This window comes from Odocoileus virginianus, chromosome 9 (genome assembly GCF_023699985.2).
Source record: "Odocoileus virginianus isolate 20LAN1187 ecotype Illinois chromosome 9, Ovbor_1.2, whole genome shotgun sequence".
Lineage (NCBI taxonomy): Eukaryota > Metazoa > Chordata > Mammalia > Artiodactyla > Cervidae > Odocoileus > Odocoileus virginianus.
Genome location: NC_069682.1, coordinates 53,160,204 through 53,184,199, shown reverse-complemented (window position 1 = coordinate 53,184,199; position 23,996 = coordinate 53,160,204). Strand labels below are relative to the sequence as shown.

At 46.2% G+C, this 23,996-nt stretch overlaps 1 protein-coding gene across 3 annotated transcripts in view; it reads left to right on the top strand.

Moving 5' to 3' along the window:
* The window catches only part of ZNF831 (zinc finger protein 831), a 106,021-nt gene that overhangs the window by 1,671 nt on the left and 80,354 nt on the right, over nt 1-23,996 (top strand). The window contains exons 1-2 of one of the 3 annotated variants that reach the window (XM_070472454.1): nt 15,862-16,242; nt 18,736-18,869. The exons of 1 other annotated variant lie outside the window; for it this stretch is intronic. The gene's annotated coding sequence lies outside the window, so the exon portion shown is untranslated. Of the gene's footprint in view, nt 1-15,861; nt 16,243-18,735; nt 18,870-23,996 lie in introns of those variants that run through there. One more of the 3 variants, XM_070472453.1, reaches the window with a different exon arrangement.

The window sequence follows — 23,996 nt, the reverse complement described above, 5'->3', positions numbered from 1 at the left end:
GGCTTGGAATTGGTCAGATGTTGGCTGAAATTTTACCTAAGGCTGCTGCTGCTGCTAAGTTACTTCAGTTGTGTCTGACTCTGGGCGACCCCATAGACAGCAGCCCACCAGGCTCCGCCATCCCTGGGATTCTCCAGGCAAGAACACTGGAGTGGGTTGCCATTTCCTTCTCCAATGAAGGAAAGTGAAAAGTGAAAGTGAAGTCGCTCAGTCACGTCTGACTCTTAGCGACCCCATGGACTGCAGCCTACCAGGCTCCTCCGTCCATGGGATTTTCCAGGCAAGAGTACTAGAGTGGGTTGCCATCACCTGAGGCTGCTGCTGCTGCTGCTAAGTCACTTCAGTCGTGTCCGACTCTGTGCGACCCCGTAGACAGCAACCCACCAGGCTCCCCATCCCTGGGATTCTCCAGGCAAGAACACTGGAGTGGGTTACTATTTCCTTCTCTAATGCATGAAAGTGAAAAGTGAGAGTGAAGTCGCTTGGTTGTGCCCAACTCTTAGCGACCCCATGGACCGCAGCCTACCAGGCTCCTCCGTCCATGGGATTTTCCAGGCAAGAGTACTGGAGTGGGGTGCCATCACCTGAGGCTAATTACCCCCAAAACGCCTGTTCATATTTCAGAGCCCAGGCTGTATTGAAAAAGCAGTTTAGAGGCAGGAGCTGTCCCGAGCAGGGTGCCTCATTCTCTGAGGTGAAAACAGGATAACAGCTGGCTTGAGGAAAAGGCAAACGTGAGAAAGAGAAGGCCGAGCAGTAGTGGAACCATTGAGACCACTGTCTTTGTACATTTGCAACAATTATTAGCTCAGTAAGAAAGTGTGAATGCATTCCAGCCCCTGATTCGAGGAGACATCTCTTATCCTCTCTTAAATTAATCCAAATATCCCCCCACGACCCTACAGTCAGACTCAGTCATTGATGACTAGGTGTTCAGAGCTGCCTATGTATGGTCTTCATTTAGTTCATCAGTCTTTCATGGTTGGTCCATCTGAGACAGGGGCATGGACAATCACACCCAGGAATGTCACAGGGCATTGGCTGGCCCCTCTATCGAGTGAAGAAATACAAGAGTATGAATGATCTCTGATGGCCACTGGGCAGGTTCAGTGCTCAGGTCCTCAAGAGAGATCAGCATCACTGAATTCGAGAAGTTCTTAAGAAGGAGGGTCAGGACCACTGAGAGGGTGTGAGTAGGCAGGGAACTGACTTGGGTGTTTTGTCGAGATTGGGTTCTGTCCTTCAACCCAGGCAGTGGACTCAAGGATCCCAAGCCCATGCGTGTGAACTGTGTGTGTCTGGGTAAGTCATGCCCTTCTGACCACACCAAGCTCCTTGAACATGGCCCATCACATCCTCTACCAGAGTCTCTTCAGCAACCACAGATGGATTTTTCTGGGGTGGGAACACCTAGCTTGCAGTGGGTAATGAGTGGGGATCCAGTGGATGAGTAACGGGAATTCCATTCTAATGGGAACCTCTGGTGCCTTCTAGGTTCGCCAAGTGTGTGGCCACTGGTGTTCGAGATGGGTGCCCACCTGGGCACATCAGACAGGGCAGGTGACAGACCTTCAGGCTCTTGTCACCTGTTTGAGACCTGACCAGGGGATGCCCTTAGAAAACCAAGTGAAAACTTCCCCCGGTGCTGAAAACCTGGAGTCTTTCACAGCTTTGTAATTTGTTTAAGTGCAGAGAGGTCTGATATGCCAGGCCAGTTGAAGGGATAAGTCCAAAACTATGATCAGAGAAGGTGACTACTGCTGCTGACTCTGACTGCCCAGTGTTATGACAGGGAAGGAGGACTTTGCCTGCATCTCTTTTTCTAGTCCTTGTAATGCCTGGGAGGCTGCAGCCATCCCATCACCTTCTGATGGAGGAGTAAATGGAGCCTTTCGTATGTTATTTTTTGCATTGCCTTCCACAGTAGATCCACTGATTTTACTATAAAATAACTCTTTCCCCTAAAAAATGCTTGATGGAGAATTTTCTGCTCCCTCACTCCTGGGTGAGGCACATGTTTACCTGTGGTGTCTGCAGGCAGAGTCCTGCCCATTCTGTAAGTACAGGGGCCCTATTGGAAGAGCCGGAGCTCAGACCACCAGAGGGAGGCCTGTGGGGCCAGAGGGGGGCCTCCCTGCAGGTTTGTGTTCACTGGCAGGTGAAGGGCAAAGGCTCCCCAGCCCTGTTCCTTCCCTGCTGAGTTCCCACCTCCCAGCAAAGGTCTCTAGCTAGGCAACTGTCACCTATGGTCCTGGGGAGGGCCAGTTGTCTGCAGTGTGATGTGGAAGCTGGACAGGGGTCCAGCGTGGAGGTGGTCGTCCCACGTGAGGGGGCAGGGTTCTCCAGGGCCCCTAGCTCCCAAGCAGCTCCACCTACAGGCCCTCCTGACCCCCTCCTCCTCTGTGACCGCTGTGGGCCTCACATCCTGGCGGGGAGGGGCTCCCTAGAAACAGGGCCTGTTGATGCAAACACACGTGTCTCTCGCCACAGGAAACGTGGGCTCACGTCCACAGTGATAACCACCGCGCTCCTCCCAGACACAGAAGAGGAACAGGTTTTCGATGTTTAACTAAATTAGGAAACACGTGTTCTCCCTCCCCCTGCGTCTCCTGACAGTTCTCAGTTGACCTCATGTGGAGCCTCTGCTCTCGCTTTCTGTCCTACAGTGGGAAGCTGGACAGTTAGGCAGTAAAGCCCTGTTCCTCTGGTCTTAGATAGAAGCTGGGAGAAAACATGGTATTAGTGATACTAGAAATCAATGGGTTTCTAGTATCTAGATAATGGAAACCAGTGGATCTGGGGTTCTAGGTAGGGCTGTCCGATAGAATACAGGGCGCCCAGCTGGACTTCAGGGACGCTGTGAATGCTCTTATAGTATAAGGATTGCACAGGATATACTAGCTTATTCTTTGTTGTTTCTTCTAGATTCAAATTTAACTAGGCATCCTGTATTTTTTTAATTTTTTATTTTAAAAACACTTATTTTTATTTATTTATTTGGCTGTACCAGTTCTCAGTTGCAGTACGTGGGATATTCAATCTTGGTTGTGGCATGCAAACTCTTAGTTGTGGCATATGGGATCTAGTTTCCCAACCAGGGATTGAACCTATGCCCCCTGTATTGGGAAAATGGAGTCTTAGCCACTGGACCACCAGGAAACTGACCATTCTGCATTTTTTTTCTTTTCCTTTTTGTAAAAAATAATTTTATTTATTTATTTCTATTTTTTGGAGCTGTGCTGAGTCTTTGTTGCTGTGCAAGCTTCTCTCTAGTTGCGGCAAGTAGGGACTACTCTCTGACTGCCGTATTCTTAGGTTTTTATGCAGTGGCTTTTCTTGTTGCCGAGTACAGGCGCTAGGGAGCAGCAGCTTCAATCGTTGCAGCATGTGGGCTCCGTAGTTGTGGCTCCTGGGCTCTAGAGCACAGGCTCAGTAGTTGTGGCACTCAGACTTGTTTGCTTCTTGGCATGTGGGATCTTCCTGGACTAGGGATTGAACCCATGTCTCCTGCCACAGCAGGTGGATTCTCATCCAGTGAGCCCACCAGGGAAGCCCCCCATCATGCATTTTTAAAAATTGATGTATAGTTGATTTACAATATTAGTTTCAAGTGTGCAGCACAGTGATTCATTTAAAGATATATATGTATACCCACATATATATGTGGGTGTATATATATACATATATATATATACACCCACATACATATATATTTTTTCAGGGCATTCTGCATTTTTATATATCTGCTACAAGTAGTAGTATGGGCTTCCCTGATAGCTCAGTTGGTAATGAATCCACCTGCAATGCAAGAGACCCCAGTTTGATTCCTGGGTCAGGAAGATCCCCTGGAGAAGGAAAAGGCTACCCACTCCAGTATTCTGGCCTGGAGAATTCCATGGACTGTGTTGTCCATGGGGTCGCAAAAAGTCGGACACAACTGAGTGACTTTCACTCGCTCGCTCAGTATTAGTATCTGTAGTACAGGGTATGCCCACGCAAACTTGAAAAACTTGCTCTGGGAGGAGCTGGGGTCAAGTTCTCCATCAGACTAGCTCCCTGGGCCCTGAGGAGAATAAAGTTGCCTATGTGCTGTAGTGGGTACCTGGTTCCGGGCACACGGTAACATCTTACGTACAGGGTGGTCTCCTTGGGTCTTTCCCGGGGAGGTGTGATGAAATTCTCTGTCCCAGGGAGCAGCCAAGACCCAGGGAGGCTGACCTGACTTTCCAGGTGCTCAGATTCCGCCTTTCTGCCTAGGACTTTCTGACAGTGGGTGAGTAAGCAGCGCAAGCGCCTAGAAAACGAAGCTTTGGAGGAGCAGTAATAACAGGTTAGCTTGGAAACGCTCTGTGCAGAGATGGGAAGGCTGTATCAACACATGCAAATGATATGCAAATACACTCGGCCGCCTGGCAGTGTGTACCTGTGGGAGTCCATGAGCTCATCCCACCTGCACCCCACTACTGTCCTGGGTCTCTAGCTATGGCAAGTATACTGGGCTGAGTGCTGCTGGGACCTGATGAGGTCCACATGCCTGGAGCACACTTGGCCTGGGGCAGGAGCTGTGTGTGTGTGTGTGTGAACAAACGCACACACATGTTCTCAGTGTGGCTGAGGGTGCGAGGGGGCTGGTGTGGAGGTGGATGTGTGAGGCGGGGGGAGCACATTGATGTGTGTGTGATTTGCCACTGTGATCTGTGCATGCCCAGACAGACACACAGCCCCTGTCTCTCAGGATAAGCCCTGCCCAGGCTACCCCAGGATCTCTCTCCAGAGAGGAAGAGGCAGTCCCTCTTTCTGGCCATCCTCCTTCCAAGATCCCCAGAATGGATGCTCTTGATGAGAATAATTGCAGCTGTAATGTTCCCATTGGCTTCCACCATGGCTTCCCAGGTGGCTCAGTGGTAAAGAATCTGCCTGCCAATAAAGGATATACAAGAGACGTGGTTCAATCCCTGGGTTGGGACAATACCCTGGAGAAGGAAATAGTAACCCACTGCAGTACTCTTGCTTGGGAAATTCCATGGATAGAGGAGCCTGGTGGGCTGCAATCCATGAGGTCACAAAGAGGTGGACATGACTGAGCACACACACAAAAATGCTCCCATCAACATTGACTGGGGTTAGCGGTCCACCCGCCTTTTGGGGAGCACCATGAACTTAACTGAACCAAGTGCCTGGGATTATTATCATCCCTGCCAGACAGAGCAGTCTATGAAGGCTTTGAAAGATAAAGGAACTTGTCCACAACTAGTGAGAATGGAGCCCAGGTTCAACTTTAGGTGCTCTAAGACCCCTGCTCTGAGATTTCGGGAGCTTGGTAGAGCCCTGTCCACTGAGGATTGAAACCTGAATCCTGAGCACTGACTTTTTGGAGAGAGTGAATTCTCATGGGAATGTCTTCATGGAGATATTTGCGAGTTTTAAGTGAGATGGTGTGGGATTTGTGCTGTTAGAATTAACAGGGTTGGCCTCAAATGTTGGTGCCAGCTGCATCCCCATATGTTGGGAGGTGTTCCCCAAGAGAGCAGCTGAGCCCAGGGACTGATGATGGGGGGGTGGGCTTCCCCAGCCCCTCTGTCTTGTTTACTGAAGAAAGGAGCTTGGGTTAACGGTTAAGAATGGTGACGTGAGCTTCTTCTCAGGCTTCCCAGAAGACCCCAGATCTGAGTTAGGTCTGAAGGTCTGGAGCAAGGCGATGAGGTACAGATGGAAGGACGGACACAGACCTCAGGCCTGGGAGTGGCTCCTATGGGGCCCCCATGCCAGCAGGAGCTGAGAGGCCAGGGTGGGCTGGGATGCAAATAGGAAGTGGGGTTTGGGACGGGGCCGCGGAGGTGCGCAGAGGCCAGCACCCTGGCGACCATGCAGCCAGTGGAAACCACTTCAGGGAGCTGTGACTAGAGTGAGGATGTTGGACGGAATTCTGTTGGAAAATCAGCCCTCTGGTCGTGGGAGGATCTTGGTGTTTACTGGGGGCCTGGGGGTGAAGGGAGATCACTGGACCTTTGCTGCTGGTGGGCACACAATCCATTCCCATCCTGCTCAACTGCCTTCTCCACCCACAGCCCAGCAGGCTGAGCGGCCCCTGCAGACCGTGTTCCTGAGTTCGCCACTCTTGGCTCCCTCTCCTTTCCGCCTCCAGAGAACACGTGCGCTGGCTCCCAGCCCGCACTGCCCTGAGTTCTTCCCCTCGGGGCCAAACTCGGCACAACTGGACCCCACGAGAACAGGAAGGAGTCAACACAATATTAAGCATGCCTGAGCCCTGCTGCCTGACTTTTGAGAAGGTCAGGGTCTGATTTCTGTTTGGCTCCCACTTCCCTGGGCTGGGCTTCCCATGGAGCAGAAGGCATGGTGGGAGGAACCGATTGCTTCACCAGCGGTCTCGCTCCCAGGCCCACTGGGGAAGGGCTTCATGGTGCAGGATGCTGCTCCTAGAAGCCTGGATCTCCCAGCTGCCCAGACTTGATTGGGAGACTGGACAAACTGGAAACTGGACAAACTGATGGTCCTAGCCACCCCCGCCCCCACCAAGTGCACCTGAGGAAGGACAAGTCAGAGGCTAAGCATCCCTGCCATGCTAAGTTCTGGAGAACAGGAAGGTCCTAGAGGGAAAAGGACCCAGTAGGAAGTTGCATTGGCAGCCTAGCCTCGGAGAGGGACTTACTGCCCCACTATTTCATGCCAGGGGAGCTCTTTCTTTGAAAAAAGGCCACAACCAACCTTTGCTTTCCCAGCACAGCTGGAAAGTTGGTCTGACAGTTGCTTACCAAGTACCTGTGTGGAGCTGGCTGCATGCATGCATGCTAAGCCACTTCAGTTGTGTTCCACTCTTTGCAGCCACATGGACCATAGCCTGTCAGGCTCCTTTGTTCATGGAATTCTCCAGGCAAGAATACTGGAGTGGGTTGCCATCCCCTCCTACAGAGAATCTTCCTGACCTAGGGATCAAACCCACGTCTCTTACATCTCCTGCATTGACAGGTGGGTTCTTTATCACTAGTGCCACCTGGGAAGTCCCGCGGAGCTGGGCTAAGAAAGTTAAAATTTGTCACCACCTTCAACGAGTGCAACTGGTGACAGAAGCTGACGGGTAAACCAATCATGGCAATACACTGTTTGAAGTACATGGGAAAGGATGTGCAAGCTGTCGGGGCTCCCTGACAGAGGAGAAGGTCCTGGGGTGCCTGGACAATTAGGTCATGCCTCACAGAGGATGCAACATCTAGACAGGCTGTATCACCTTTTCCAGCTCCAGGGAGAGGAATCGTGAGTCCAGAACATGGGTCGAGCCTGTAGAATGAGTATATAGCACCTTTGGAACAGGAACTCATGTGATCCAGTCTCAAAGAAGCTTTACAAGCCCCAGATTCAGTGTAGGAGACAGAAGCTGATTGATCTGATAGGCAAACAATAAGGTCCTTTGCTTGAGTTTTCTTCAGTGCTGGGGAGGAGTCTCATGATCCACAGCAAAACTTGTAACATTTCTTCTTCCTTTTCCATCCACATTCCCTCCTCCAAGGTCCCTCTTCTCCAACCTCCGATGAAAACCTCGTTCCTCATCCTGATCCTCTTTCTCTCAACCAATTTCCCAACCTCCCTGCCATGCCTTAACGTTACTGTTAGTCACTCAGTCACGTCTGACTCTTTGCGACCCTGTGGACTGTAGCCCGCCAGTCTTCTCTGTTCGTGGAATCCTCCAGGCAAGAATACTGTAGTGGGGCTCCAGTATTGCCATTCCCTTCTCCGGGGGATCTTCCCAACCCAGGGATCAAGCCTGGGTCTCCTGTGCTGCGGGCAGATTCTTTACCATCTGAGCCACCTGTGGCCTCAAAAGCTCTACACCCCTTGTCCTCTGATTGGACTTTGGCCTCATCTTGTAGCATCTTTCTCTTTGCCATTGTTCTGCATATCCATCAGCCTTCTGCTGGTTTTAAGTTGCCCAGTGGGTACTCACCCCAGGACCTAAGCACATCAAACTCCCTCCATTTGGAACAACTCACCCTCAGATTTCCCCTTGGCTGAATCATCCTTGCATTTCAGCTGTCCTCATCACGTGTCACACCACTTCATGCAATTTCCCAGGAGTGGGTCTATTTTCTTCTTCATGGCTTTTTTGGGTTGGTATCTGCCTGTTTGGTTTTTGTCCTTATTTTTCCTCAAGCATCTTGAACATGTGATCACAGAAAAGATGAAGAGCACTTTGTTGTTGTTCAGTTCAGTCACTTAGTAAAGTCTGACTTTGTGACCCCATGGACTACAGCATGCCAGGCTTCCCTGTCCTCCACCATCTCCTAGAGTTTGCTCAGGTTCATGTCCATTGAGTCGGTGATGCTGTCTAACCATCTCATCCTCTGCTGCCCTCTTCTCTTTTTGCCTTCAGTCTTTCCCAGCATCAGGTTCTTTTCCAATGAGTCAGTTCTTAGCATCAGGTGGCCAAAGTATTGGAGCTTCAGCTTCAGCATCAGTCCTTCCAATGAAGAACAGTTCAGTGATGGCAAAACCTTCTCGGGGCCGTGGGAGGTGACAGGGCAGGCTGGACAAAGCACAGCTTCTCCTGGACTGGAAAACAAAGCCAATCCGCTGACTCAATGGATGGGAGTCTGAGTGAAGGACAAGGAAACCTGGTGTGTTGCAGTCCATGGGATCGCAAAGAGTTGGACACAACTTAGTGACTGAACAATAGCCACATAAAAGGGACACACCCAGAGGATGGGATGGTGGGAAAGAAAGCCAGAACGTGAGCTCAGAGGCCACCAAGAGAACAAAATCCCTGGAGTCTCCTAGGCCAGGACTTGGATTTGAGGAACAGCCATCATTCGGTTTCATGAGGACAAAAGGATACTTGGCTTGGAGAAGTAGCTGGCAGAGGCTGATATACAAATCTTGGTTTTAATCTGTTTATTGAAATGTTTAAACATATCATTTTTGTAAATACATCCGAAAGACACTGATTAATCCATCTCCCAAGGGGTGGGTGGGGTGGGGGTCTTACCATTTTGTTCCCCATCTGGATCAGTGAACTCTTCCCCTTAAAAAAAAAAATAAGAAAACAAACTCCTTACATAAGAAACTTTTGACAGGGGGTGGAAGAAGGGAACCAGTTTTTCTTTTTATCGCTGAAACGTAAGGCTTTTTCTTTCTGGTCTAGAAAATTAATCTACAGAAACAGTGGGTGACGCCAACAAAAATCACTTCAGGTGCTGGGAATGATTTCATTTTTACACTTGATGATTAAAAATCAGATCAGCCAAGTGCTCAAGAGCCCCAGCACGCCTTCCTAAATAGGGATACTATGGGTAGGGAACAATATGCACATTGCCTTCGCCTGGCTTTTGGTCTGTCACTCAGACACTTCTGTTCTCTCTAGCTCTGGGAAAGCAGAGTCAGGACATCGGTCTGGGGAAATGAACTGCTCAGGCAATTATGGCAGGAGGATCAGCATCAAGGCAGTAATAGACCCTGGAGGCTCTGAATCTTTCCCCGGATCTAGTATGATCATAGTCCGGTGTGAGCCGGGAAGCTGGAGTGATGGGAGCAGTTCTGGAAAAGGGAGGGGGCATTTGTTTGCTGACCAGGGGTGGAGGAGGACAGTTTTGGGGAACCTGTCTTGAGAGTCAGAAGGACATTGTCCTGAAGAACCTGTGCCCCCCGCCCACCGAACCACAGCCAGGGGCATCTTCCTGCTTCCTCATTCAACTCTCCCTTGAATGGGTCTGGACCAGAGAAACCAACCCAAACCCAGCCCATCCTTGGTACCAGAAGAGTCTAAGGGGCTGGCACAATTGTCTGACCTGACATTTCCCAAGATTGGTATCTAGACCTGGGGTACTGTATTTTTTTTTTTAATTTCTTAACTTCTGTAAATTTAGGTGGAACCATTAAACATTAATTTTTTTTTAAATTGGAGGATAATTACTTCACAACGGTGTGTTGGTTTCTGCTGAACAACAATGTGAATCAGCTATGTGCTTGCATGCTAAGTTACTTCAGTCATGTCCGACTCTTTGCGACCCCATGGACTGTCGTCCGCCAGGCTCCTCTGTCCATGGGATTCTCCAGGCAAGAAAACTGGAATGGGTTGCCGTTCCCTTCTCCAGGGGATCTTCCCCATCCAAGGATCGAACCCGTGTCTCTTACGTCTCTGTCTCCTGCATTGGCAGAAGGGCTCCTTACCACAAGCGCCACATGGGAAGCCCTGAATCGGCCATACATATATCCATTTATGTATATACGATATAACTGTACAGATGGATCCCCTCCTTCTTGAGATATCCATTTATGTATATACAATATACCTGTACAGATGGATCCCCTCCTTCTTGAGCTTCCCTCTCCTATCCCCCTTCCCTGCCCACCTCACCCCTTTAGGTCATCCCAGAGCCCCGAGCTGAGCTTCCTGTGATATACAGCGGCTTCCTGCTAGCTATCTGTTTTATACGTGGTACTGGATGAATGTCAACGCTACTCTCTCAATTCATCCCACCCTCTTCGGAAGGTGTAGACGTCTGCTGTCTACATCTGCATCTCTATTAGACATTTTGAAGATAAACTTTTTATCTTGGAGTCATGTTCCGTTTACAGGAAAGTTGCAAAGTTAGCCCTTTGTCCCGCTGTGAGCATCTGACATGCACACAGGGGTGCACAATGACAGAGATGTAGAATGTTGACGCACGACTGTAACTGAATTCCAGACGTTATCTAGACTTCCAGTCTTCCCTGGATGCTGGCTTTCTATTCTAGGATCCAGACGAGGGTCAAGTGGTATCTTCTGACATATCTTTTTAAAAAGTGACTACCTAGGGAATTATTTTAATGGATATCACAGAAGTATATCATGACCACATCAACTGTGATTACAGTTTGTAAACAATTAAATGCCAAAAAACATGTCCATTTGAAGAAATATGTTATAAATATAAATGAAGATAATGCCCAGCTGGGGGATGAGGATCCGGCATGCAGTGGTCTGGCTCCTTTTCATCACCACCGCCCTCCCCCTGACTGAAAGGGAGGGCATGGTGTAGGTCCCCCAGAAATCCAGTTGTAGGATCTCGACAGTGGAACTGGCCCAACAGAGACCCCCCAGGCCAGCAGCTCTTCCACGATCCAACAGTGCCTCCTTCCTCAGCTGGAGGAAGGCAGGAGGTGGAGGTGGGGGTGCTGAAGACCCTCTGGTGGGAATAAAGTTTCCATCTCAATTATTCAGCTGACCCTTGACCCCCATTATCATGGATAATCAAAAACCGGCCGGATGCTGCATGTTTTAAATAAAGACATGGTTGAAGTGGCCCTGAGGACACACAGGCAGGTAATTAACATGGGCCACTCCTGTGACTACTCTTTTCCATCTGCACAGAAATGAGAGCAACGGCCGTGGGGACGCGTCAGAGCCCTGTGGGGGGCTCCCCTCAAAAGGAGCTCTACAGGTGAACCCCATTTCTTACTACACGAGGATTGTGGTCACAAACCTCTTTTGACAAGCAGAATGTTAAGGGGAACTGAATCCAGAGAGGAAAGAGGCTTAAATGAAAACCCAGCTGCATGTTCCCAAGAGCGCACGTGTGTGCCCCTGCCTCCTGCTTGAAGCCTGCTTGAACACTGCAGTTGATAAGCTTGGAGACTTGGAGGTTTTTCCATCCTGGCAGGTCCCACCTGGCTGGTAGGTCTCTATGGGCACCCATGCAAGGTCTGGGTTTGGCTCAAGGCTGGAGAAATTTGATGGGGTTTGTCTCTGTAGATAGTGTCCTCAGGCTTACCCTGTGCAGGCCGTCAGGTGACAAAGAGGGAAGCCCAAACAATCACTTTGGACACCCCGGGACAGACAACCTGAGAGGGACGAGAGATGTGAGGGTCCATCTCAGGAGAGTTGAAGGAGAAGGGCGGCTGTCTGTCCTGACTGGTCTTGCATGGTCTCTGTTCTTCACAAGTTGTCCTGCTGCCGGCACAAAAGTGAAAACCAGCAAACAACAAACAGACACATCCACTCACTTCCTTTTGTTTAACACATGCCCTGGGGACTGTGATCTGCTCTGGGCTCAGTTCAAGACTTTGCAGAGGCCCCTGGAGGTAGGGGAGAGAAGGGCTGGCAGCAGGATGTGGAGAGAGGACCACACCTGGAGGCGTCTTGTAGTCACTTCAGATTTGACTCATCCGAAGCCCTGAGAAGATCTTCTTAGCGCCCTGCTTGCTGGCGAGGCTGAGCCGGGTCCCCGGGCCCCAGATTTCCTGCACAGACTCATCCTCCTGCTGAGTCCTGGGGGAGGGCTGCTCTCAGAGCTGCAAGAAGGGGGCCAGGTGCAGCCACCCTGGGGATTTGTGCCATGCGGCTGCATCTCTGGGGGCCGGGGAAGATTCTGGGCACTGAACCCCAAAGGCAAGGGGTGATTAGGCTCCCCTTGGCCCCACTTCTGGACAGGAATGTCATTGTACCCCAGAGGCAGGGGGTTATTAGACTCCCCCGCCCCCACTTCTGGAAGGGGATGTGAGTCAAGGGGCACAGGAGCCACGCAGCGTTGCTCCTTGTGTCAATTCCTCTTCCCACCCAGTCTTCCTGGACCTGCAGGACATCTGCCGTCCTGCCCTGGTTTTGCTGTCTTTTCTTTTAGCTACACCTGAGAGCTGTGCTTTAGAGAACTGTCATTACAGCCTGCAATTTTGCCAAACGAGCCTTACTCTTGGCAAGGGAGTGAAATATCTTTTTTGTCTGTTTCCTTGAGGGAGGAGAAAGAAAAGGCCTAAGAAAGCAAGTTCACAATAATTCGGAAATGATTTTTCTTTCTCTTTGGTGACTGTTGTCACATGCTTACTGGGTTGGTTATCTGCTGTCCGATCTGGAGAGCTGAATTATGTGACAGTACTTAGAAAAATTGGAAGGGGAGTGATTGTTTATTATCTTGAGATATAATTCACATACCATAATGTTTCCCTTCTAAAGTCTATGATTTAGTGGTTTTTAGTGTATTCACAAAGTTGTGCACTTATCTCTATGATCAAATTCCAGAACATTCCACCCCCCTATTCCAAATAACCTCTGCACGTAGCAGCCGTCACTCCCCTCCCTACCCCCAGCCCTAAGGAGCTATAACTCTACTGTCTGTCTCTGCAGATTTGCCTTTTCTGGACATTTCATATACATGGAACCAGACGACATGTCGTCTTGGTATCTGGCTTCTGCCACTCAGCATAGCTCTGGGGTCCACTCAGCATAGCTCTGGGGTCCACTCAGCATAGTTAGAGCTCCACTCAGCATAGCTCTGGGGTCCACTCAGCATAGCTCTGGAGTCCACTCAGCGTAGTTCTGGGGTCCACTCAGCATAGCTCTGGGGTCCACTCAGCATAGTTCTGGGGTCCACTCAGCATAGTTAGAGGTCCACTCAGCATAGTTCTGGGGTTCACCCAGTGTAGTTGGGGATCCACTCAGCGTAGTTAGGGGTCCATTCAGTGTAGTTGGGGGGTCCACCAATGTTGTTGCAGGGTCTGGATTTCATTCTTTTTGTTGCCTCATGTCTCCGTGGCATAGATATGTGACATTTTAACCTAATCATCCCTTGATATATTTATTTTCGACTAACTCCAAAGGCATGTTTCTTTAAGTTACTTTTGTACAGGAAAACTTTCCCATTAAGCTATCTTCATGAAGTGTATTCACACTGTAACTCAGGAGAAAAAAGAAAAAGTAAATCAAAGTCCTTTCTGGATGTAGAGACAGATTCTTTTCTGAGGGCTTCCTTGGTGATGGGGGACTGTCTACCTGCTTCTCAGCCCTTTCTGCACCCTCTCCCCTGGCTCTCTACTTCTGGGAGTTTCACCTTACTCCAGGGGCAGGCCCAGCTCTTCCAGTCTTCTCCTCTCCCTTCCCTGGTCCACAGCTATCCCATGACCCTCTCTCTCCCTTTCGGGGACAGCTGGGCACACACAAACCTTTGACCTTCGTGTATTTCCAAGCCTCCCCAGCTTGCCTCTTGCTGCTACACCTGCCCAGAAAATTCTTTTGCATCTTCCAACACCCAGCTCATCTATTTTCTCTAGGAAGTTCCCCAAACTGTCTTTCCCTGGGCTTCCATGATGCTTTATTTCTGTGTCATGATCAGAGGGTGGTTCTATGGTATTTAAAAGTGGGAAAACTGGAGGTAGCAATAAATTGGATTGGTTGCTGGTGGCAGTGCTGGGATCTGGGGATGTTGGAGGCTCCCAGGGAGGGGAAGGGACATTGGAGCTCTGCTCATGCTACGCCACTGAGACATTGCTTCCGGCTCTCCCAGCCTTACTTGCACACTACCTGTGACCACTTGCACACCTGGTGGCTCACGTAGCTGGGGAGGTGCCTGAGCGTTGATGCTGGAGGTATGGTGAGTGGAATCCACATGAATCTGCAGGATGTGGTTCTTCCAAAGACCAGTTCACTCACCCAGGTAAAATTCCTCCCCAAGCCCAATCTAGCTCAGCGTGAGGCTTAGAGACATGACCAGCTGGAGGTTGAGATGCAGAGTCTTAATCACTGGACCACCAGGGAAGCCCTGAGACTCTTTTATTTATTTTTTTTTTGACCATACCAATAGCTGCAATTAAAACAAATTGAAGTTGATTTACAATGTTGTGTTTCAGGTACACAGCAAAGTGATTTAACTTTATATATATATATATATATATATATATATATATATATACACATGTATATATGTGTTCTTTTTAAAGTCCTGTTCCATTTTTGATTATTAAAGATACTGGATATAGTTTCCTGTGCTCTAGGTCCTTGTTATTTATTTTATATACAGTGGTGCATGTGTGCTCAGCCTTTCAGTCACGTCTGACTCTTTTAGACCCCATGGACTGTAACCCGCCAGGTTCCTCTGTCCATGGGATTTTCCAGGCAAGACTACTGGAGTGGATTGCCATTTCCTCCTCCCGGGGAACTTCCCCACACAGGGATCAAACCTGTCTCCTGTGGCTCTTGCATTGGCAGAAGGATTCTTTACTACTGAACCATGTGGGAAGCCCATATAGAGTGGTGTTGTGTATCTGTTAATTCCAAACTTCTAATTTATCCCTCCCCACGCTTTCCCCTTCAGTAACCACAAGTTTGTTTTCTATGTGACTTAGAGATTCAGTTTGCCTCTCAACTTCCACCACTAAGAAAAATTATTATTTATGTACTCAACTTGTACATAGTGTATTTTTACGTATTTATGGATCATATTTATTATACTTTTCAATGCTCCATCACTCCTGTGTTTTCTCCCTCCGAAGTTAGAGAGAGCAGGGCAGGGACTAGAGTGGGGAGTCAGAGAAAACTCCACCATGGATGCAGAATTTAGGGGTGCCCCAAACTGAAGCCATCAAGATAATATTTTCATGCAATGTATTGAAAATAATAATTAATGGTACAGCAGAAACCAACACAATATTGTAAAGCAATTATCCTCCAACTTAAAAAGTAAATTAAAACATATTTAAAAAGTTAATGCAAGTGATTCCAAATTGAGCAAAGTATCAATACTTTAAATACAGACAGCATCACAGAGATCCTTGTCAGGCCTCTCGCCTTCATCACTTGCAGTGGAAATGCTCTACCTGGGCCCTGAGAACCTTCAGTATTATGTGGGGAGGTTCTTGGATGCTTCTTCCAACCCCACCTCCAGGGAAAAACCACGCTGGCTCTACTTCTTACCAGTCTGCACAGACAGAACAAACACGTCTCTGATATGCTGGGTGCCACACCTCCATTTCCCAGCAGCAGGCTCGGTAGATGCACTGTTAGATCAATAGTCACAATTACTGAAGGCCTCAGCAGAGGCTGTATTTTTTTTCTCTCCCTCTCTGTGTCTCTCTCTTCCTGTTTTTTAAAGGTTGTCACTGTGACATTAAGTGATGTATAGAAAAGAATTGACTTCCTATTTCTGAGCCAGACCAAGTTTCATCTCTGCATGCGTCTCCTCCAGGTTGTTCAAAATGGTGCTTTTCTCAGTTAAACCTGGTGTTGACTCAAAGGCCAAGCCACGGGAGGTCGTCCTCTTTTACTTTATTTTCTAATACGCAAAGAGGATGCCTCTGCCCTCTGAGATGCTGCCTGTAGAGTGGGCACCATTTCAGCAAAGAGGGTAGGAGGCAGGTCACGCCAGCGCCTCTCTGCTCTGAGTTGTCTTTTCTGGGGCCACAGATGTCTCCCCAGTTTCAGGCCAGGTCATTCGTGTTTGAGTTGGAGCACCATTGGCTGCAGGTACATCTCTCTTCATCAAGGTATGTAACATACTTCATGAGATAAGCCTATAGATGATGCTAGTTTTTTAAAAAACAAACTCTTTTTTTTCTTACCCTGTACTCTTAATGATATATTTATCTTCAAGCATACAGTTAAAAAGAAAATGCTATATAAAACTGGGCTTGACCCAGTTCAGTAATTGTCCTGTGTGCTTACCATCACTGTTCTTTTTGTCAAAATATTTACTGCAAATCATAATGGCTGTCAGAAACCAAGTCCGCAATCCGTGTTCTACTGAACATAGAAAAACCTATAAGGAAATTTGTTGCTGTTGCTTTGTAAGCAGTTCTTTTTTTTTTTTTTTTTTTTTTTTAGTGATGGATCTAATTAAACTGAAGGTGTGAATTGGTTAGGAACATTAGTTCTATTAGCACAAGAGTCAGAAAAACAAAACATACAGTGTAATCTAAATGTCAAGGTATTTGAAAGCAATACTATTTATAGCAGCTCTACTGAGCAACCACCCAAGGGGAGCATTTTTCAGTGAGATTTATAAGGGACCCTGGACCTGGGACCATGTATTTATACATATATTTGGGTTCCCAGCGTCCAAAATAGCTAAGAGCTGGAGGGTCTGTCAGATAAGCCCTGGAGCCCATGTCCTGAGAGGTGGCTTGCCTCTCCGCTCCCGTCGCAAATCTTCCTGTAAGAATGAGAGCCGAGATGTTATCTGCCGGAATGCAAGGGGAGACAGGATGCAACTTAGAAGAACGATAACGTAGGGCGACTGGGAAAAGCAGAATCAACGTCAGCGCCGATTTAAAATTATGTGCCTTTTAGCTAATTCTAGCACCGTAGCTAAGGGCAAGCTTTTAGGATCTAAAGACTGATACCCATCAGAGCAAGTGTTTGGGTTCTGTACAAAGCTTGGGGACTGTGGGAAGATTCTGAGAAGCCAAGAGATGAAGGCTTGCTTCCTCGGTTTTACTTTGACCAGGAAGACAGGGGAGGGGGAACGCCCCAAAACTTAAGTAATCACTGCCTAGTTGCCAAGGGGAAATGAGGCTGCCAGGAGGGCCAAGTGCGTACCAGCCAGAGGCCCTTCTCGTGGTAGAAACCACAAGCATGTATGCAGAGAATCAAGACTCTAGAAGAGGTGTGGGGAGGTCAGTGTCAGATTAACACAGAGAAGAACACCCAGGGCAGAGTGCCCACCACCATACACATTTGCCAGTTGTCTGATCCTCTGAACAAGTGGGCATAAGCTCTGACCTTCAGAGAAGGAAATCATGGCAAGGAGAGTCGAGGTGACTTTTTCAAAGTCATAAGAGGTTGGGAATTCCCTGGTGGACCAGTGGCTGACACTTGTCACTTTCACGGCAGTGGCCCGGGTTCAATCCCTGGTCGGGGAACTAAGATTCCACAAGACTTGTGGCTTGGCCAGTGATGCCTTGTGTGTGCATGCGTGTGTGCTCAGTCGTGTCTGACCCTTTGTGACCCCATGGACTGTACCTGCCAGGCTCCTCTGTCCATGGAATCCTCCAGGCAAGAATATTGGAGTGGGTTGCCATTTCCTCCTCTAGGGGATTTTCCTGACCCAGGGATTGAACCTGAGTCTCCTTCACTGGCAGGTGAATTCTTTACTGCTCAGCCACTGGGGAAGCCAGTGATGCCCTACAGCGCTTTAAAAAATAGTTTACAAAATCATAGAGCTTGAAGGGAGCTGAGTAAAGGGTCATCAAAGATAGGTATGGTCTCCAAGGTCTGGGAGTTCTGTCCTTCTGGGTGTGGCTGAGCAAGGATGACTGAGTTTCTCTGAATGGTCACAGTCAGGACTCTCTACAGAGTCTGTCAGGGCAGCCTTTCCTCTGCTTTGACTTATAATGAAGTGAGAAGTCTTTGAGGGTCTTCACTGATATCATTATAATCATTTGCACTCATATAATGGTGGAGCCTTGCCGTTTATGGCAGTGATGTAAAAATGTCCTCTGAATATAAGGGTACCTGAGAACAAATAAATTGACCTTAAGAAACTGATGCAGAGAAAAATGATATGCATCAAGTCAGTGTTTCTCCAAGGGTAGCCATATAGCACCCAGGCCTAGGGATATGGTTTTAGGTCTCTAGATGCTGCAGTACATAACATGGGCTCACATGCTATAAAGGTCACTTCCTGTTTCAGTGCTCTTTCTTTTTGTTTATTTACTATTTATTATTTTTATAAGTTAGGCTTTTTGTTTTGAGATAATTGTAGGTTCCCATGCAGTTGTAGGGCTTCCCTGGCAGCTCAGACAGTAAAGAATCTGCAAGAGACCTGTGTTTGATCCCTGCGTCGGTAAGATCCCCTGGAGAAGGGAATGGCAACTCACTCCAGTATTCTTGCCTGGAGAATTCCATGGACAGAGGAGCCTGGCAGGCTACAGTCCATGGGGTTGCAAAGAGTTGGACATAACTGAGCAACTAACACTTTCACTTTCTTTATTTCATGCTGTTGTAAGAAATAATCCAAAGAGATCCTTTGTACCTTTTAGCCAGTTTCCCTCCAGGGTAACATCTTTCAAATCACAGCCTGCATGTTGATTTAGTCAAGATACAGACTGTTTCATCACCACAGGGATCTCTCGTGGACACACCCACTTCCTCCCTGTACTCCTCTCAACTCCAGGTAACCTTTCATCTGTTCTCCAGCTTCATAATCTGTCATTTCAAGACTGCTATAAAAGTGGGGAAAAAAAAGAACTTTAATAAGAGGGAGCCATTCTACTCCTGGGTATATATTTGAGAGAAACAGAAACATTAATTCTAAAAGATTGATGCACCCCAACTTTCATAGCAGCGTTCCCCCCCCCCTTTTTTACGATTGCCAAGGTATGGAAGCAACCTAAGTGTCCACTAAGAGATGAATGGATAAAGAAAATGTGGTGTATACACACAATGGAATATTAGCCATAAAAGAAGGAAATGATGCCATGTGCAGTAACATGAATGGACCTAGAGATTAAGTGAAGTCAGAGAAAGACAAATTAAGTGAAGTCAAAGAAAAACAAATACTGTATAATATTTTTTACATGTGGAATCTAAAAAATACAACAAACCAGTGAATATAACAACAAAAAAACAGACTCACAGATATAGAGAACAAACTAGTGGTTTAACAGTGAGGAGAGGGAAGGGGAATGGGGCAACACAGATATATGAGATTCAGTTCAGTTCAATTCAGTTCAGTCACTCAGTCGTGTCCGACTCTTTGAGACCCCATAAACTGCATCATGCCAGGCCTCCCTGTCCATCACCAACTCCTGGAGTCCACGCAAACCCATGTCCACTGTGTCGGTGATGCCATCCAACCATCTCATCCTCTGTCATCCCCTTCTCCTGCCCTCAATCTTTCCCAGAATCAGGGTCTTTTCAAATGAGTCAACTCTCCACATCAGGTGGCCAAAGTATTGGCGTTTCAGCTTCAACATCAGTCCCTCCAATGAACACCCAGGACTGATCTCCTTTAGGATGGACTGGTTGGATCTCCTTGCAGTCCAAGGGACTCTCAAGAGTCTTCTCCAACACCACAGTTCAAAAGCATCAATTCTTCGGCGCTCAGCTTTCTTCATAGTCCAACTCTCACATCCATACATGACCACTGGAAAAACCATAGCCTTGACTAGACAGACCTTTGTTGGCAAAGTAATGTCTCTGCTTTTTAATATGCTGTCTAGTTTGGTCATAACTTCCCTTCCAAGGAGCAAGTGTCTTTTAATTTCATGGCTGCAATCAACATTAGCAGTGATTTTGGAGCCCAGAAAAATAAAGTCAACCACTGTTTCCCCATCTATTTGCCATGAAGTGATGGGACCAGATGCCATGATCTTAGTTTTCTGAATGTTGAGCTTTAAGCCAACTTTTTCACTCTCCTCTTTCACTTTCATCAAGAGGCTCTTTAGTTCTTCTTCACTTTCTGCCATAAGGGTGGTGTCATAAGGGTGGTGTACTAACTCTCAGGGATAAAATAAGCTAGAAGTGTATATGTAGAACAAGGAGACTATAACCAATATTTTATAATAATGAAATAGAGTGTAACCTTTAAAAATTGTGACTCTATTATATACCTGTAATTTATATAAGGTTATACAGCAGCTACACATCCATTTAAAAATGGAAAAAATAAAAATAAAATAGCAAAAAAAAAGAGGAATGTCGTATAAATGAAATTACAGTGTGTGGCCTTGGGGTGTGGCTTTTTTCATACAGCATAATTCTTTAGAGATTCATCAATATTGTTCCATGTAGTAGTTCACTCCTTTTGACTGCTGAGTAATAATGACATGGATGGACCACAGCTGGTTTAAATGTTCATCCATTGAAGGACATCAGGGCTGATTTCAATTATCAGCGATTACACATAAAGCTACCAGGACCATTTTTGCACAGTCTCCTGTATGAATCTAAGTTTTCATTTCTTTGGAATAAAAGGCCAGGAATGTAATCCCTGGGTTACTTGGTAGTGGCAGGTTAATTTTTTTTTTAAAGACACTGCCAAAGTTTTGTTCAGAATGGCCTTATCATATCCACATCAGCCATTCATGTCATATTTCCACATTCTCGCCTGCACTAGGTGTTATCACTGTTTTTCATTTCTGCAGCCTGATGGGCGTGCAGTGATATTTCGCTGTGGTTTCAATTTGCATTTCTCTGATGGCTAGTGGTGCTGAACGTCTTTTCATGTGCTCGTTTCCATCTGTATAAGTTTGGCGATGTGTCTCTCTTCGTATCTTTTGCTCATTTTTTGTTTGGATGGTTGTTGAATTTTTTTTGCATTTAATTTTTATTGTATATTGGCATATAGTTCGAATTTTTTAAAAACTTAAATTTTTTTTTTATGTTAAGTTTTCATACTCTAGGTTTAATTCCCTGGTCTAATATAGGGCTTACTAATACTGTCTCCTGGTCTATAGCTGATGTGTTTATCCTCTTCAAAGCAGGGGTTCTCATAGAGCAGATATTTTTAATTTAGATGGGATTCAATTTATACATTTTCCCTCTGTGGCTCATACTCTTGGTGTCAAGTCTGAAAACTCTTTCCTATGCCCTGGATCCTAAAGATTTTTTCTCTTGTTTTTTATTCTAGAGTTTATAGTTTTATAGTTTCTGTTTAAGCTTGTTTCACATTTAGAGTTAATGTTAATATAAGTAAGATCTGAGGTTTAGTTGAGATTATTTTTTGTCTCTGGATGTCAATTACTCCAGCACTGTTTATTGTAAAGATTACCCTCCCCTCACCAAATTGCTTGAACTTTTGTTAAAAATCTGTTGGGCGTACTTGTGCGAATCTATTTCTGTTTTTTTTTTTTTAAATTCTGTTCAGTTGATCTATGTGTTTGTTCCTCTACTAGAACGGCACTGTCTTCTTTACCATAGCTCTGTAATAAGTTTTAAAATTTATTGAAAATTTAGACTGATTCCTCCCAATTTATTATCCTTTTTCCAAAACTGAGTTACTCTAGTTACCCTAGTTTACCTTCCTCAATAAATTTTCAGATAATCTTGTTTATGCCCACAAAAAAAGCTTGTGGGGATTTTGATAGGAACTGAACTAAGTCTCTCCCTGGGTAAAACTGACATCTTTACACCTCTGCTATGCTAGTCTTCCAAATCGTGAACACTATCTATTTCTTTAGATTTTCTTTGAGTTTTTCATCAGTTTTTTGTAGTGTTCAGCATATAGGTCCTGGTTATACTTTGTTAATTTTACATATAAGTATTTCAGTTTTTTGAGTGCTTGTAAATGGCATTACATTTTAAATTTGGGTTTCCGACTGGCCATTGCTAGTATACAGAAGTGGGATTGATTTTTGTGTGTTGATATTGTAGACCACGACTTTGCTGAACTTGTTAGTTCTAGAAAACTTTTCTCCTTTTATTTCTCTCTCTCTTTTTTTTCCTGATTTCTTGGAATTTTCTACATAGACAATCATGTCATCTGCAAATATAGAAAGTTTCATTTCCTCCTTTCTGTCTCTGTGTCTGTGTCTTTTATTGCCTTTCTTGCTGTGTTGCACTGGCCAGAATTTCTACATCTCTGTTACATAAAAGTGCTGAGTGATCTCTGTTCTGTTTCTGATGTTTAGGAGGAAGTATTCCGTTTTCCGTCATTAAGGATAACATTTTTAGATGTACTTCATCAAGCTGAGAAGCTTTCCCTCTATTTATGTTTTCTGAGAAAGTTTATCATGAATAGGTGTTTACTCTTGTTAAAAGCTTTTTCTCCAGCAATTGATATAATCTTGTGTTTCCCCCCTCTTCTTTCCTCTGTAAATGTGATAGATTACACAGATGCAGGCCTGGGGCCCTGGGTGGTGGGGTGTGTAATTCTTTCTATACTGCAGAATCTAGTTGCTGATATTTTATGAAGGATTTTACATCTATATTCATGAAGGGATAGTGCTCTGTAGGTTTTGTTTTGCTTTTGGACTGTCTTTGTCTGATTTTGGTGTCAGGGTAACACCTAGCTTCATGAAATTAATGGGGAAATGCCCCCTCCTCTTTTGTTTCCTGGAAGAAGTTGTGTAGAATTTGTATTGATTTTTCTTTAAATTCTAGGTAGAATTCTTCAGCAATACTATCAGGATCTTAAGATGTCTCCTTGGGGTGTTTTTAAACTACAAATTTGGGGGACTTCTCTGGTGGTCCGCTGGTTAAGACTTTGCCTTCTAATGCAGGGGGTGTGGGTTTGATCCCTGGTTGGGGAGCTAAGATCCCACATGCCTTGCATCCAAAAATCCAAAACAAAGAACAGAAGAAATACTGTAATAAATTCAATGAAGACTTTAAAAAGAAAATTAAATTACAAATTTGGTCTGCTAATAAATACAATGCTAATCAAATTATCTGCTTTATATCTGGTGAATTTTTGCTAACTTGTGCTTTTCGAGGAATTTATCCATCTCATTTAAGTTATCACATGTATGTGGATGGAGTTATTCACAGTAACCCTTGTGCTGTCCTTTGGATACTTGCAGAGTCTGTCATGATATTCTGTTTCATTCCTGATGTTGGTAATTTGTGTCTTCTCTCCTTTTTCCTTTCTAAATCTTTGCAGAGATTCTAAAGATGAATTTATTTATTTAATTTTTTAAAAATGCATTTTATTGAAGTATAGTTGATTTACAATGTTGTGTCAATTTCTGTTGTACAGCAAAGTGATTCAGTTATGCATATACATATATACACTCATTTTCAAGTTATTGTCCATTATGGTTTATTACAGGATATTGAATATAGTACTTTGTGCTTTCTGGTGACTCAAGTCAGGTTACTAGCCACACATAGAGTTTCTTCTTATCCAGATCAAGCCATATCCTAGGGGCTGACCTCCTATTTTACCCCTAATGGCACCCTGGTCAATCAGCTACCACGGAAGATCTCTAGGACCCAAGGAACTCTGACTCCTGGCCCCTCCCCATGGCCCTGTGCTGGATGCACCCACTTTCTCATAGACAGTTAAGTGCTCCCCCTCGGCCTCTGCTCTCCTGGGATCCCCAGTGAAATTGGGGAGCCCATCTCAAGGCTGACACCCCCTAGACATACCTGACCTCAAAAGAGAGCAACCACAGAGGTTTTCAGGGATGCAAGTGCAATGCCCTTAGAGAGGAGAGGGCCTTTGGGTCTTCTGGAAAATTGTGGTTGGGGAGTGGGTGGGTAGGTCTGAACGTGGCACACGGTACATCCAGGCCAGCCTTCCTAGTTACCTGGGCTGCTGTATTCCTGCCTCCACATCAGACCAGAGAAGTTCTGGCAT